The following is a 15,213-nucleotide window of genomic DNA, read 5'->3' on the forward strand; positions in this document are numbered from 1 at the left end:
CTTATCAACCCTTATCAACAATATCTTTACATCCTGCCATACGTGAACTATTTTGCCATGGGTTAGTAAGGTATTACTCAAAAATAAACCAATTTTGGCTTTTCTGCATATGCCCTGGCTGAATTAAACCATGATGCAGTAAGCAGTTTTTTTGTTTCTGGAAATGTTTTGCAGTGAGCAAGAAGACAAATGCAATTTCTCCTTTTAAAAATAAAAACATGATCTCTGATAGCTATTCAAAATTCCAAGCAGATAGCTTCTCTTCAACACAAAGCCCACGGTGTAATGCAGTGGGTTTAAAATTGCAGTGCAAAATAATTTTAAAAAATAACTCAGGGTCTCTGGATTCACATTGATGTGCAATGTCAGCTTCCAACACTAGATGACTATTGGGCATTCTTACAGATCAGTGATGTTCAATGATACCTTATCAGATTGGTGAGGAAATTTTGATGAAGCAGAATTGACTTCTACTGTGATTTGTTCTCCTCTGCCATTTCTTTCTGCCCTCTGAAATTTTGCAACTGTTTTGATTAATTTATTCCGTACCTAACATTTACAATATTTTCAGTTCTTTGCAAGAAATTTTTTGTGACATTTTCTATTAATATTTCATAAAACCTATAGGGTTGTGAATTGAAGGGTTATTGACTCAACAGAAGGCCACGATCAAAAAAGAGCTCCATGTTCTTTGTCATTTCTTTAGTTATAAAGAATGTGAGCATCTAGGAGAACAGGTACATCGTCTAACCTGATCCATTATCCATATTACAGAAATCTGCTGTTTAAGTTTATATATGTATATATATATCTGAAAAAACTTACTAACTTTATTATTTTAATAGTCACTTTTATATAACAAAAATATATCATAATTTACAAACACCAGCTTGCGAAACTGGATTTAAACCAAATATGAAATAACAATAAAAAGAAGCCAGAATGTACTTCTAAAAATGAAGATAAATTTTTCTCTTTTTTTAAAATTTGGGTAAATGAAAATTATCTGTATTATCATCACACACTTACTTATTGCAAAACTGCACCAAGTTAGTGATCCTCAAAGACATTTTTTTCAGAGATGAAAATTTTAGTGGTTTAGAATTAAAGGTCATAAAGTTAAGATAAATATTTTTTTCTTTATCCCAAAAGATAACAGGATCTCAAAACAGGACTAATAGGAAGACTGTTTTATGATTTAATTGAGAACAGGAGCTCTGCTCAGTCACAGTGGCTCTTCTATTAAAAGTTGACCATGATCTTCATTTACAGTAGTAATATCCAAACTACCCATGTGGGCAAAAAGAGCTGAAATATTCCCTGTGATGAAAACCTGGTCATTTGTGGATTTGGTGCAATGAAGGATGCCACATATTTCTGAGATGATGGATTTTGTTGCTTTAACAATATATTTAACTAATCTGGATGGCAGGCTAAATTGCAACAAAGTCTATAAAGTAGGGGTTTTTTCCTGCGTGATCTAGCTAGAAGGCTCACTGTATCCTGTTTCTGTGTAGTCTTGAAATCAATTTTTCTTGTGTGTTTACTAATGACATTTATTCTGAACAAATCCATTTAAATGTGCTGCATAGAAAGTAGAGTGGTCTCAGTGAGGAAGACATGCTACAGATTTAAATATTAAGGTATCAGTGGAAATTCAGGGAATGTAGCGTTTCAGTTTTCTTGTATTTTTCAGGCTTCCTTTTGTTTGTTTGACAAATTATACATATTACTTTGGAGAAATTTTTTTTCAAAAGTCATCACAGTGTTTTAAATAAGCTTATTTGCCTTTTAAGGCAGTCAGTCACAGAATGATTTCATGTCAGTACTGAACCTCTATCCTCTATTGTTCTATAGGGGAACAACAACAACTTATATGGGTATATCAATGAAGAACTCAGTGTCAGATGGTTAAGAGGTGCAGCTGGTAGATGTTGTCCCTCTGCTGGCCTTTTGGATGAGTAATCTACTAATAGAAATGTCAGTTATGAAGAACAGCTTTAAAAATAACTATTAAAATATTCCAGTGCTTATAATAGTCCTACCAATATTTTCAACTTAGGCATTTAAAACCTGTTCAATATTTTTCTTCCTTTAAGTTTACTTTATAAGAAATCAAAACATACTCTTTTTGTTTTGAGTTGTTATAGACTAGACTATTTGAGTTGTACCATAGACTAGAGTACTTATTCACAATTTTGTTAAATCAGAAAAACTGCTTTTATACATGAAGTAAATGCATACTGTAATATAAATGTACCTAACTGCAAAGCACCAACTCAGAGGAAATAGGGTTCTTTATTCTATTGCTTATCCTTTATAATATAGTTCTGGTCAAACTTTTCAAAACCTGTAATATATTAATTTAGAAGTAGTTATAAAATGCCTGAGGCAGTCGGGACTACCATTAACTGTTGCTGATAGTGAAGAGCCTCTGTCTTGTTTACTGCATGGTGCAGTAATTGCATTTTGAAATAAAAGACAGCCTTTCTCTTGAACAGAATCTTAAAATGTGGCAACCCAAGCACTGCAACTCAAGTCCTTCTGTGTGTCTTTATTTAGGGACTTCCTGAGAAACAGGTTGTGGTTTGACCACTTGAGAGTAACTATTGCTGAATCTTGTTCCAGTGTGAACCAGCTTATATTCTAAGTTTCAAAACCTGTGTTTTTTTTTCAATTATGAAGTCTTTGGTTATGGATATTTAGATAATTATGGAAGGCAACAATATCTTTTTCCCTTTTCTCCCTGAACCTACTACCTGATAATTTGATTTGATGTAACACATATGAATCTATATTTATGTACTGAAAAATTCATTAGCCTTTTAAGAGACTCAGGCTAAGCAATGTGTCTAGTTTGAAATAACGGTAGACTCTGGTAGACATAAGTAATGTAGAAAATAGTTTATGGGGAGAGAGGGGCATTTTGGAGGATGAATGATCTCAGTTAATGAAGATGTTGAAATGACAGAGTCAATTGCATTGGCAGGTTGCGTGCAGCATAGATGACTACCTTCCACTGTGGACCCAATATGTTTAATATGTTTAATAAACATGAAAAGAAGAGGTGGTCTTATTCAGGATTCAACTGTTTTCAGTAGTTTGTGAATGTTAACATCAGAAAGCATTTTTTAAAGTAGTATCATTTGAAGGAAACATTTGAAATCAACACCAAAGTTTATCATCCGTAGTCTGAAATTATATCTAATATCAATAATGAACACCACGATTAGCGCTAATTTGTTGCTTTGGCAGATTTCACATATAGCACAAAGATTGAATGGGTAAGAGGTGAATTTCATCTTCCTTTAGGGACAGAGTTCCCAGGTGAAAAAAAGAGGAATATGCATTTTCTGTTTCAGGAACTTCAGATGATTGTATGTCATATAGCAATTACTGAGGGGCAATGTGAAAAGTTTCAGGAATGTGATCAGTTGTAGGTTGAAGATAGGCACTATAATAACGTAAGAATGGCCATGAAACTTTGAGGTTTTAGTGGCCATAGAGTATTTCCAGACAAAATATACTTGAGAGTCAGAATACATTACCTCTTTCTAGGGGACCAGTTTCTGCTCCTTTTATTGTGTATGTCTATGTATAATAGTTTACACCGTAAACAACTCCATATCTTATTTTAAAAAAGAAATAAGAGTGCGGAGTCACAGAACCAGACTTGAGAGAGTTCTCTGTTATGCTAACAAATAGCTGAGATTTTAATTCGTATAAAGAACTTTAACTCCCAGACTTTTTTGTTTCTTATCACTCCAGTTTTTGTGGGTTTGGTTTGCTTTTGAGTTTGTACTCTCATTTTTTTACAAGACTGCTTACAGCCAGAAGAATTAGTACAGACACATTTCAATTAAGGAATAGTGCAAAAAATAAATAATCCAATGAGACTTGAAAAGGAAATCAATACAAAATACGCGCAGGAATCAACGCTGATGTTTTCTCCAGATAAATTGCTGTACTGATTGTCATGAAGTATATTGATGTCACTGTCACTATGACAACATTGTGACAAGAACTAGTCACTCTAGGCTACCTTGTAAAAGGATCTGTCATTTATATTTTTTTAATAAAAAGTAATAGAAATGAGAGCCCCTCCAATAGCACAAGGTTTCATTTAAGGTTAGATGATTTGATATAGACATCGGATCAAGGCATTCTTGAAAAACTGACAAGATAGCTTTTCAAGACAGGTAAGGAGAATATATTATTGAAATACTATCTACTGTTACTTCGCAACAAGTGAAAACAAGAAGGAAAAATGTATGTACTCTGAAACATAAGTATTTGTATGCAGAAAACTAATGTTTTGATATATTTCTTGAAAGTATGGCAGGATTTTATATCTGAGGAAGTAAAAAAAACTTGGATGTGGAATGTGTGTAATTTAACATATAAAAGGATGAGTGGTTTCTGTATGCAACTGTTTCTGGTTTTAATTTAAAACAATCTCTCCATCTTTATGTGTTTCTGGTTTAGAGCTATTTCAGCAAAGCCACAGAATCTATGATGTACTGCAGTTTTTCTTTCTTTTTTTTTTTTTAACTACATTCTACTATCCATAGACCTGGCTTATTTTCTCCTTGTGTATCCACCAGATTTTAATGTTTGTATTTTGCCACATCAGAAATATTACACTTCCTGGTGTCAGCAAAACAGCTTGTGAAAACTGTAGTCTCTAGAGATATTACAATATTTTAAACAGCCATATTTTCTGTAGTTATTAATCTACAAATCAGATTTTTGGAAATCTGATTACCAACCATAGTGCTTGTTTTTTTCATACTAGTTGTTTAGAAATGCAGTATATCATCAGCATCTAAATACACCTGGATAAAATTTCCCAGAAATATTTCTAATAAATATTAAGTAGATCTAAAACTCATGTGGGGCATCTTTTGCATGTTTGCTTTGCTGTCTTTTAACACTGTAAGCCTAAGTGACCAGATTTATTAAGCTCTGACTCTCTTGATCTTGATATCAGTTAAAGTAAATTTAACTAATGCTGATTTCTAAACATATTTATCTTAAAGTGATCATTACTTCAAAAGAGAATTTTGATTATTTATGAAATACAGTATTCAAATATTAATGAGGACAATGATGACTTTAAGTTTCCTTTTTACATGAATATATAGTTCTGTTCCTTTCTACATTAATGTATTGTTTTTTTCAATTAGTTCACCAAATGAATCCAATTCAATGGGAAAACTGGATAATTCAAAAAGTTACAATTTAGTTAATATTTTTTGTAGAGACATGATTAAAAATACAATGTTGAGGCAGGAGTTCTGTGTACAGAGTTTGAGGACAGGCATAAGTATTCAGGAGTTAAAAACAAATCACATCTGAAGTGGAAACCAGTAACAGCAATACTCGTTACACCATCAGTGCTCAAAATCTAGAGATCAGAAAATCAGAACAAGTTCTTCCTCCTCTAAAATACAGCCTTGAGGATTTTTTCTGTCATACTGAGAAGCCCAATGTGCATTATTTTAATAAACAACAAACAAACAAACAAAACCTTCTCACCTCCACACCCATCAAAAAGGAAATAGGATATCTACTTCTAAAATAAATGCCCTGGGCTCCTGAGCAGGTTAGTTGCTTTCCTCTAAGTTAACTGCATTTAAGTTTTCTCCATCATAATGTGTTAGATTACTTACTTGAAAAGTATTTTCAACCTGAATTAAACTACTTCTGTACACACACGTTGAAGAACTTCAAATGGTCATACTGGAATTTCGATTAAGAAACTGAAATTAAGTCACCTGAACATTTAATATTTGTATAAAAAGAAGTAGTAGCAACAAACAAGGAAGATGGTACAGTCCTTTGGCTCTCTTTCACTCTGTACCACGTGAGATCATTCTAAAGATGTCTTGTACCTGTCTAGGTCCAGTTATAAGTACATTATTCTTTCTCTTCTTCCTGAATGTACTCAATGCTCATCTTAAACTTAAAGATCTTGCTCTAGTGCGCTAAAGGCAGAAGAAGGGCAGTTGCTCTGTGGATGGATCCTAGTCACAAGCGAGGTAGGAAGACACCAGGGCATTAGGCTGCAGGAGGTGTCTTTTCCCATAGAGGAACCTCGGTAAACCCTGGTATGGTGGCAGAGGCTGGGACATAGAGCAGCAAGAGCAGAAAGGCTGCTCCTTCTGGTAGCACAAATTACCGTATTCTCTACCCTTGCTGCCTTCAGAAAGTTGCAAGTTCAGCTCCTCTGGGCTCCTTCCTAGCTCTAGCATTTTTCTTTCCAGCTCAATTCAGATCCCAGCCTTGTGTCTTTAAGAAAATTTAGTTTTAACCACATTGATAAAAAAACCCAGAGCTGGTTCTACCACCTAAAGACTTACTTCTGAGAAAGGGTGGTTTAACTCTGGCCCTGCGTTACAGTAGAAGGTTCGACAAATCATACCTGGTTACTACCAACAGGCAATGAGGTCTTATTAAAATTTAAATGCCGTTTTTTAAAAGTTTTTAGTTAGTTGACCACTAGAAAGGTGAAACATTAGGTTTGTTGTGATCAATAAAAATTAGTAATTTTTTTCCCTTGTACAAGTGAAAATTCTGATTTTCAAATATCTTAAAGAAATAGCAAGATTAATTAAATAACTGCATATTATAGAAACATACCCACTTGGATTCTCTGTATATTTTGTCTTCTAAAAGGTATGTAAATACAGAACATAAAGGCCATAACATTTTTATGTGCTTGACACCAGAATTTTCTGTTTCCTAGGAAAGAATAAATAATCACAAATGTGAATAGCTAGGCAAAGTATAGTTTAGGCAAAACACATACTTTTCAAACCCAAAATTACCTTATTAAACTCAGAAATATAAAGCGACATAAGCAGTAATCTGTTGTGGAAAATGTAAAAACAAGTTGCAGTCAGTACTCACACTGTTATATTTTATCCTTCCATTGTGTGCTCTATTAATGAAATGAATTTCCTAAATAACAGAAAAAGGATTCATAATCAGACTAATTAATATTAGCTATTATGCGTTTTTACAGTGTAGCACAAATATATGAAGCTAAATCTCTCATTACTGTTTCAAATTAAGCTGATTTTGCATTATTTAGAATAAAGCCTTTTTCTCTTTCCTCATTACTTCCAGGGGTGTCATTCTGTACTGTTCTCAATAAGTAAAACAACAATTATTTTCATCTTTTTTACTAACTTTAAGATATAAGCTAAGACCTGGGGGCTTTCACTTGATCTAGATAAAATCTTAGAAAGATTTAAAAATGCTGCCATTTTAATTCCAGTGAAATGTCATAGTTTGTACAGGTTTGAAAATTGATTGTGATTCTAATATTATAGTATCTAATTGGAATAAGATATCTGTGACTACCAAACTCTCTTCAGAAAGCTCCAGGTAAATCAAAGTCCATAACAAAGCAAGAAGAATAAGACATTTGAGAAATTTGACTGGTCACAAAAGTTTAAAGAAAGTGTTCAACATCCTTCTGTGAAAGAGAGATCATTATTTGAGCAGGATAGTAATCAAATGTTTCCTGCATTATGAGACAAAAAAAAGTATATTTTGCAACAAAGATATGTATTAGGGAAAACTTAGTAGGTCTTAAGACAAAAAAAATGGAAATGTAGAAGCTCCCATTGGAAACTTTTGCTCAACGAGAAGCTGTTATGGAAGTTAGGGGTTTAAAAGGATTTAGGACAAATATAAATTTATATTCCATATTTTCTAAATCATTTTAAGAGGTGTAAATCTGTGAGGCAGTGTAATTCTAAAATAGTTGTGTAACAGCAGTGCCTTTCTAACAAGCATTTCTACTTGCTGAGACATTCTAAGTTGTTGGTGTTCCTCAAAATGGATCATATACCGGTTTTATAAATGTAAGTGAACACACATGAGGGAATGAAGTTGATTCTATTTTCTTTTGCTCTTCGGGATAATTACTGAATCCCTGTATATATGCAAAACCAACAGTAAAGTTTTAAGCAAGGGCGTCACACAGATGCCATAGCTACTATTGTGAATAGTGATATGCATGTTATAAAGAAATCAGTCTGAGCCTCAGTTTCCTCTATATATACATTGCTGTCATTATAAAAAATAATAATAAAGAAAAAGGAAGGAAGTAATCTCATAACATGAATTAAAAAAATAATAAAAAATAAAAATAAAAGCATTGTTTTCAAAATCAGAAAGATGCAATAAGAATGGAAATGTATTTACTTTAGTCATTTTTCTGCATTTTAAATTGCGCTTCTATACAGCCAGTTACATTTCTTACATTTAGGGGAACTAATTCTGTGTATCTCCTCTTTCCATGCTTAGTAAATAACTGTCTTTTTAAATTTTTTTTTTGTCACACAAAAATAATCATTTGACTTATAGAAAGAGTAAAAGAGAAGGGATGTTTGGAATATTTAAATTGTCATGTCATACGTCTTGCTGATTGTCATGAAAATTATCCACAAAACCTGTGAATTATTTATATATGTATCTTTCCTTAAGTGTCTATTTTTATACATTTTGGTGCCTAGGGATTATTTGGAATAACAGTTTTATTTTGAGTTAATATTTCATTCACAGTGGCAATTTCTAATCTAGACGATCCTCTATTTTAATATCCCCCCTTTTTTTTTTCTTACCATGCCGGATACTTCATACAAATCTGAACTTACTTTTTCAGAGAACTAGTTGGGAAAGAAAGCTGACCACATTTCTTTTACAGAGGGCAAATTTGCTTACAGTATTTTTATCATCTGAAGAAACTGAGTAACTAAAAAGGGGGAAGTATTTTTCCCTGGTTTAATTTATTCTTTGATCTGATATCTCCCCCATTTTAAGATGAAGGCAAGTAAAAATGAGAGGTTTTATTACAGATGCCAGGTTTCAATGAAATATGTGCAAAGCATAATGGAAAAACTGCAAAATCACAAATAACAGATTAATTATCTGTTGTTCTGGTTACCATGAAAGCCCTTTGTGACACAAATGCGTTATGCTTTGTGTGTTGCAGGAATATTGAGTTTGCTGCTGAATGCTGGTAAGCACGTACAGTTGTGATCAAAAAGAAGATTGCAAGGATCTTTGCACTTAATCAGAATGTGGATACTTATTATCGTTAAACAATTTTTCCTCATAAGGAAAGAATAATTATTCTAGGTGTTGATGTGTTAGTGATTACTGGAAAGTCTGAGAAGAAATGGAAATTAGTGTACTGGTGAACTGCTTCTTCTCTGCTTTGTACAACATGGCCTTCTTGTATTGCTTCTGTCTCAAAGCCTGTGAAGCCCTTTTGCTGCAAGATTTGACACAGGGTTGAACACTTCACATTGTGCCTATTCCCCAGCCTTTTGGTTTGGTAATGTCTGAATACAGCCCTATCCAGAATGCAGGTCTCAATGAACTGCCTTGCCAGGGATACCTGTGAGCAGTGTGAAAAACCTTTCTCACTCCGATAATTACTTCTACAATACATTTATTATGAGTGTACATCATACCATACACTCTCCCTTTCTCCAGAGGAAATATATAGGCGGCATCAGTAACATTGACAATGAGAATAAAAGCATTTGTAAAACAAATGAAGAAAACAAATGAAGCCTTTTATTGTTGGAGTAATCTTCTCATTTCTCGTCTCAGTGCGTATAGGCAGCAGTATTTACTCAAATATTTGTTTGCATCTCCTCCAAATCTGAAAAATAGTGATTGATGTAACACTCTACTGCTAGTGATTCATGCATGTGACAGAGGTCAGAATCTGATAAAAAGCCTTTCTTTAACTCAGTCTGGCCAACATTGCCCTCGTTATACTATTGTCTTATAGATCTGTACTTTATAAGGTTATTTCTGTCAAATCCAGTATACGTCCCAGGTTAAAGAGAAAGTTATGAGACCAACGTAATTTTTAAACAATAGCAATGAAAAATGTATTTTAAAGTGGATTGTGTTTTGTAAGGCTCTGAGAACTTTAAATTTATATGTTACTTTGCATATTTAAAGCACTGTGTAAGCACTAATCAGTCTTCACCTCTAGCCTGCAGCTAAACATTACACAAATGTTATGACCTGGAAAAGTGGGAGAGCGAAAAATAGCAGTGAAGTGAAAGGCCAAAAGTGGGTGTGAAACAGATAAGATTTTAGGAAATGCATTCCCAAGCCTATTGCTAGCCATACAGGATGCACTGACCCTTAATTAGTTAGATTACAGTTTTGACTATAGTCTTGCCCTAAAGGAACTAAAGTAGAAACAGGTATATAACGTTTATCATTTGAAATAGATGTTAATTATAAGGGAACAGTAATAATGTTTTCCATATTGTCAATGACTTGTTGTTAGGGTGGATTGTAGGGGGGTGTCTAATTATTGAACTACTCTCGTTTCATCAGCTTCAGCAATGACATCTTATGGTATTATATAAATATTAAGCAATACTAGGTTTGTGTGTACTATCAACATTCCTTCCCAAGTATGTACAATGGCTTTTGATGGCCTAATTGCTATAAATGTGAGTTATTTTTTAATTAATTTTATGAATAAACTTTTAAGTATTCCTATTTAAAGATAAGCTCAGTAGCCAGGTAGGCTGCTAGAACTTGTCCTGTGTTCAGTCAACTTTATATTTATCAATTTCTGTGAATTGCTAAGGGGAATGTTTTATAACTTAAGCTACATGTAATTTTTTCATCTGTGAAAACATTTTCACAGGGCTGTTGCAGAAATATGCCATAATTTAACTGACTCTTTTTTAACAGAAAGCCTCTTTCAGCTACAATTTCGATGGTTTGGGGGTTAGTTTATTTTCCTCCAGAGAATACATTTCTGCTTGCTTATCTAAAAATAAGAATCTGGAAACTACTGAACAGTAAATATCAGGTAAATTATTAAAGTGCTTCACTGCTAATAGCTGACTCATTATGAATACATTTTGTTATATTTGCCTTCTATATTAAACAAACTATACCAGGAACTAGGGTTTTCTAAACTGTAGTCTATGATGGATGCCCCAACAGTAAGACCTGTTTTGGGCCCTTACTTTCCGTCTCACAGGAGCACATTGCCACAGTCTTTCCAACCCTGCATTAAAGCTATATGGAAGGAGTTGTTGTCAGTCTCTTAAATATGTAACTAGACATGCATTTTTTATACTTCATTATGTTTATATGTAAATAATGTAATATCCTCCATTATCTTACCTATTTAGGTATATTTATTTAATATTAGCATATCACAAGTGCCATGCTCAATAAACACCTGACATTTCAGTGTCTGGATATCACATGTTCAATGTTTCCAGTTTTTTCCCTATCTTTCATGACACTTGTTCTATGACACTACCAAGAAGAGTAAATCTTTGCTGTTTTCCTGTAAGACTTGCATTATGTCATGGTGTAAGCTCTGTTTGTAGTAATAAAGTAGCTCATCTCAGCAATCCCTATGACAAAATGGTGTCATTTTATCCCATATGGAATCTGTGAGAGAAGAAATTTTAAAACGCAATGAAACACAACGAAGTCTGTATTTGAAACAGGTAAATACTGATCTGGTTCTGCATCCTTCCTGCTTGCTGTGACAAATAATACTGGAAGGTTTCCTGGTCTTTCAGGCTTGTACCACACAGAGTACAGTCTCCTTGGAGAACTGTACCATGTTAAGGAAATATCCAGTTCCTTCAGATGTTAGCTGTGTTGGCCTGGTATGCTGTCTGGCTGAAAAAATGGGCCATAGTAGCTTCAAGTGTGCTGCAGTGGGGTAGCGTTGTTGCACTTAATTGATGATTGAGCTTGTTTCAAGTAGACATCTGCAAAAGCAAGGATCTAGGAAAGATTATGAGACTGCAATGCTCTTTGTATCTTGCTGTGTTTTGACAACATTATTTCATTAAATTTCAGCGAAATAAAAAAATAAATCTGTTGAAAAGCCTCTTTTGATAAGGGAGTTTTGACTGGAGTGTGAATTTTCTGAACTGACCAGGTGTCCCGTGCACAAGAAATTGCAAAACTTCAAGATGTGTTTGTAAGAATAAAAAGAAAGAGTAAAAGTAGTATCAGATGGAAGAAAATAAAAGAAAAAATAGTAAAAATCTAATTCAGAAAAATATTTATTTAGATGTTTGAGGATGAGACTGATTAGCCTTTATCAGCCCTGGTATACAAAAAATTTTTGAGGGGCTGATACTCAAATAGTACAATTTGAAACGTCACTATAAAAATGGCAAAACCTAATGAGATAAGAACCCAGCCCAGGTATTACTGTCTATTTTTATTTCTACCTTCCCCCTGAGAATTGCTAAAATCTTGGGAACATGAATATGAACTTTATACATGCGTCCTTTTCCTTGAGGGTAATGATCAATGAAGGAATATTCCACTTCTGTGATGATTTTTAGAAATAATGAATAATCATTTTAAAAGCCTACTATTGTTTATTACACTTAAATAAGTCTTTATTTGTCTATAGAAATGATAGTGGTGAGGGAATGTTGGAGGAACCTCTGAAATGTAACTAATTGCAAAGAGAGAACTTATAGACTATAAATTTCATGAACAATTCTGATTGAGAAGCAAATGCTTGAAAATTACACTGCCTTGATATAATGTATGGGCTCTTAAATATATGTAGGTTTTAAAGATGACAAAACCACTATCTCTGAGGAAAAGTAATATAAAACTAGTCAACTTTAGCCATCAGTAGAATATAATCTCATATAAGTTTTGAGGTTTTTTTTTTTTCCAAAAATAAATAAAACAAAGAGCAGTCTTGCTTTGCTTTTTTAATCTTGATTTTATTTAGGAAATTATATTGGTCAAATAACCACAGAGGATGAACAACACTAAAAGAAACCTCAAAAAACCCCTTTAATTCACAGAGAAAGAAAAGCATGCAATATTCTCCTTCACAGTCAGCTTTAGAATATCTTCTTCAGGTGTTGTTGTCTGCCAGCACGAATAGTTAACATCTTGATAGCTTAAATCATGAAGCATGGAAAAGTTAAAATAATCAGAACTTGAGAAAATGGTTATCATAGGCACTGCTGTCAGATCCAGCCAGTGGTTTCCCTCATATTTTTTCCCTCATATTCATTTCATTATCATAAAATAGGTGGATTTATGTAAGCAGCCTGGATTCTTCATGGTGTTCAGTTAGTAAATTTTTGCTGATGTTCTAAACCTGCTAGCTAGAAGTTCAACAAGTATGCAAAGTAAAGATAATATTAAATGTTCAGCGGTGCCAAAAATAAGAAAACCACACAAAAAAAAAAGATTCTAAGCAAGGATAGGTATATTTATGGTGATGCTCAGTGCATATGGCTCTTGAAAAGGAACTGAAAATGCTTTGTCTGTCCCCCCTTCATATCTCACACTGCATTTTTGGGAGCACTGTGATCCAGTTCTAGCAAAGGGAAAAAAAATGGGCTGTTGCCAAATAGGGCAGTGGTGGCATAATGGATTCGGACTGTGTTGAGCCAAGGTGTTTTTTTTCTGAGTCCATGTCTTCTCTTTCTTAATAAAGATAGTTCTCTTAATGCTATGCTAGTGTGAAAGATTAAGGAGTTAAACTGTCTTTTTTCTGTTTTCTCAGCTGAGTGTTGTAAAGCTTGAAATGACTTGATCAAGGCCAGACCATGATTGTTACATCTCTAAGAGGCTTGATTGTGTAGTATTTAGAACCTAAACTCCTTTAGGCTTGTGGCAATGGAGATAAGCTCAGAAAAGGCGGTAATGTGAGTTGAAGTGCTTAAAGATATAACCCTCCTATCTTCCCCTAAGTGAAGGTGCAATGGACACAACTGAAATGCCAGAAATTCTGCTTAAACATAAGAAACTTCTTTACTGTGAGGATGGTAAAACACTGGAACAGCTTACCCAGGGATTTTGTGGAGTCTTCATCCTTGCACAGAGTCCAAACATAACTGGACAAAGCCCTGAGATCTGTGCTGTAACATACCTAGATTTGAGATAAATGTTGGATTATGCAATTTCCAGAGGTGCCTTCCTGTTTCAGACAGCTTGTGATTCTGTGGTTTGGGTTGCTTTATACTCCTACAGCACGCTCATGTGGCAAATTTAACTGTTTATAGAGGAAAGAGTAAGAAATACTTCTCACAAAAGCTTTAGATCTGCCACAATGTGAAAGTTGGTATTAAAGGTGAACCAAGCACATGCTTGAGAAATTTTAATAAATATTTTTGTTCACAGACAAATTTTGTAAATCAGACAAGAAAAAAATAAAGGTACAAGAAGAAGGACTGTAGAATCTTAGTCATGTTTAGAGATAACTTTAAATATTGTGTTGTTCTTCAAAGGCATAGAGGTAATGGTCTCTTATAACAGGTAATCCAAAATGTTATCTATGGAATTTTCATAATGTATTTCAATTAAAAAAATCCAAAACCTTAGAATGAAAATCATCCTCAAAAACTAGAGGGGGAACAGTATATTAGAAGAGTACTGATTTCTAGAAATGGTGGTGTTGAAAAACTGGAACAAGTTCAATATTTTTATAGCATAGGAAGACTTATAGCTGTATGAGTCAGGTGAATGATACAAGACCTCATTCATCGATATTCTTTATTTCTTCACAAACAGGGCAAAAAAAAAAGAAGTGGATTTGAAATAGTATTGGTCCACCACTAGCTTTAAGATGTGAATTGTTTGATTTAACACAAAGACCTTTGAAAGATGGCCTGAAATGAGATTCAGTATTCATTATTGTGTAGCACTGCGTTCCACTTTTCTCCAAATATTGATGAAAGAAAATAAAAAAAACTTTAAATCAAAATATTGTGTGTTAGCCACAGTAATGTGCAGCCCTTGTTCTGCACTCAGGCTGCAGCTGAGGGATAAACTGGTATAAGAAAAGAACAAACTTGTCTGTCCTAAGTCCTGCAAATATGATTTTGGGCTGCTGCCAGTCAGCAATTAATAGTTCGCTTTGAATATGCTTGTGACTTTTTAAACTTATACATTTATGTGTGTGTATACATACTCCAAATAAAGATAACTTCACTAGTTCTAGCATACACTGGGGCCTGAATGTACTCATTATTAAAAAGGCCTTGTAATGGAAAAAATATCGTTCTTTCAACTGTAACTATGCTATTGAACAGGAAAATGAAGACTTGCGTACTCTCATGTAAGTATACAGAACTTAAAATATACGATTTCAGTGTGGTAAAATCAGCTGTTCTTCCAGTTGTAAATATTGGTATGGCTCATAAC

The 15,213-nt window shown here is 33.8% G+C and overlaps 1 protein-coding gene across 3 annotated transcripts in view; it reads left to right on the forward strand.

The window, feature by feature from the left end:
* DGKB (diacylglycerol kinase beta) overlaps window positions 1-15,213 on the forward strand; it is a 475,249-nt gene that overhangs the window by 70,867 nt on the left and 389,169 nt on the right. The window contains exon 1 of one of the 3 annotated variants that reach the window (XM_054059504.1): window positions 4,109-4,199. The exons of the other annotated variants lie outside the window; for them this stretch is intronic. The gene's annotated coding sequence lies outside the window, so the exon portion shown is untranslated. Of the gene's footprint in view, window positions 1-4,108; window positions 4,200-15,213 lie in introns of those variants that run through there. 3 annotated transcript variants of the gene reach the window in all.

Source organism: Cuculus canorus, chromosome 2, assembly GCF_017976375.1.
Source record: "Cuculus canorus isolate bCucCan1 chromosome 2, bCucCan1.pri, whole genome shotgun sequence".
NCBI classification, from domain to species: Eukaryota; Metazoa; Chordata; class Aves; order Cuculiformes; family Cuculidae; genus Cuculus; species Cuculus canorus.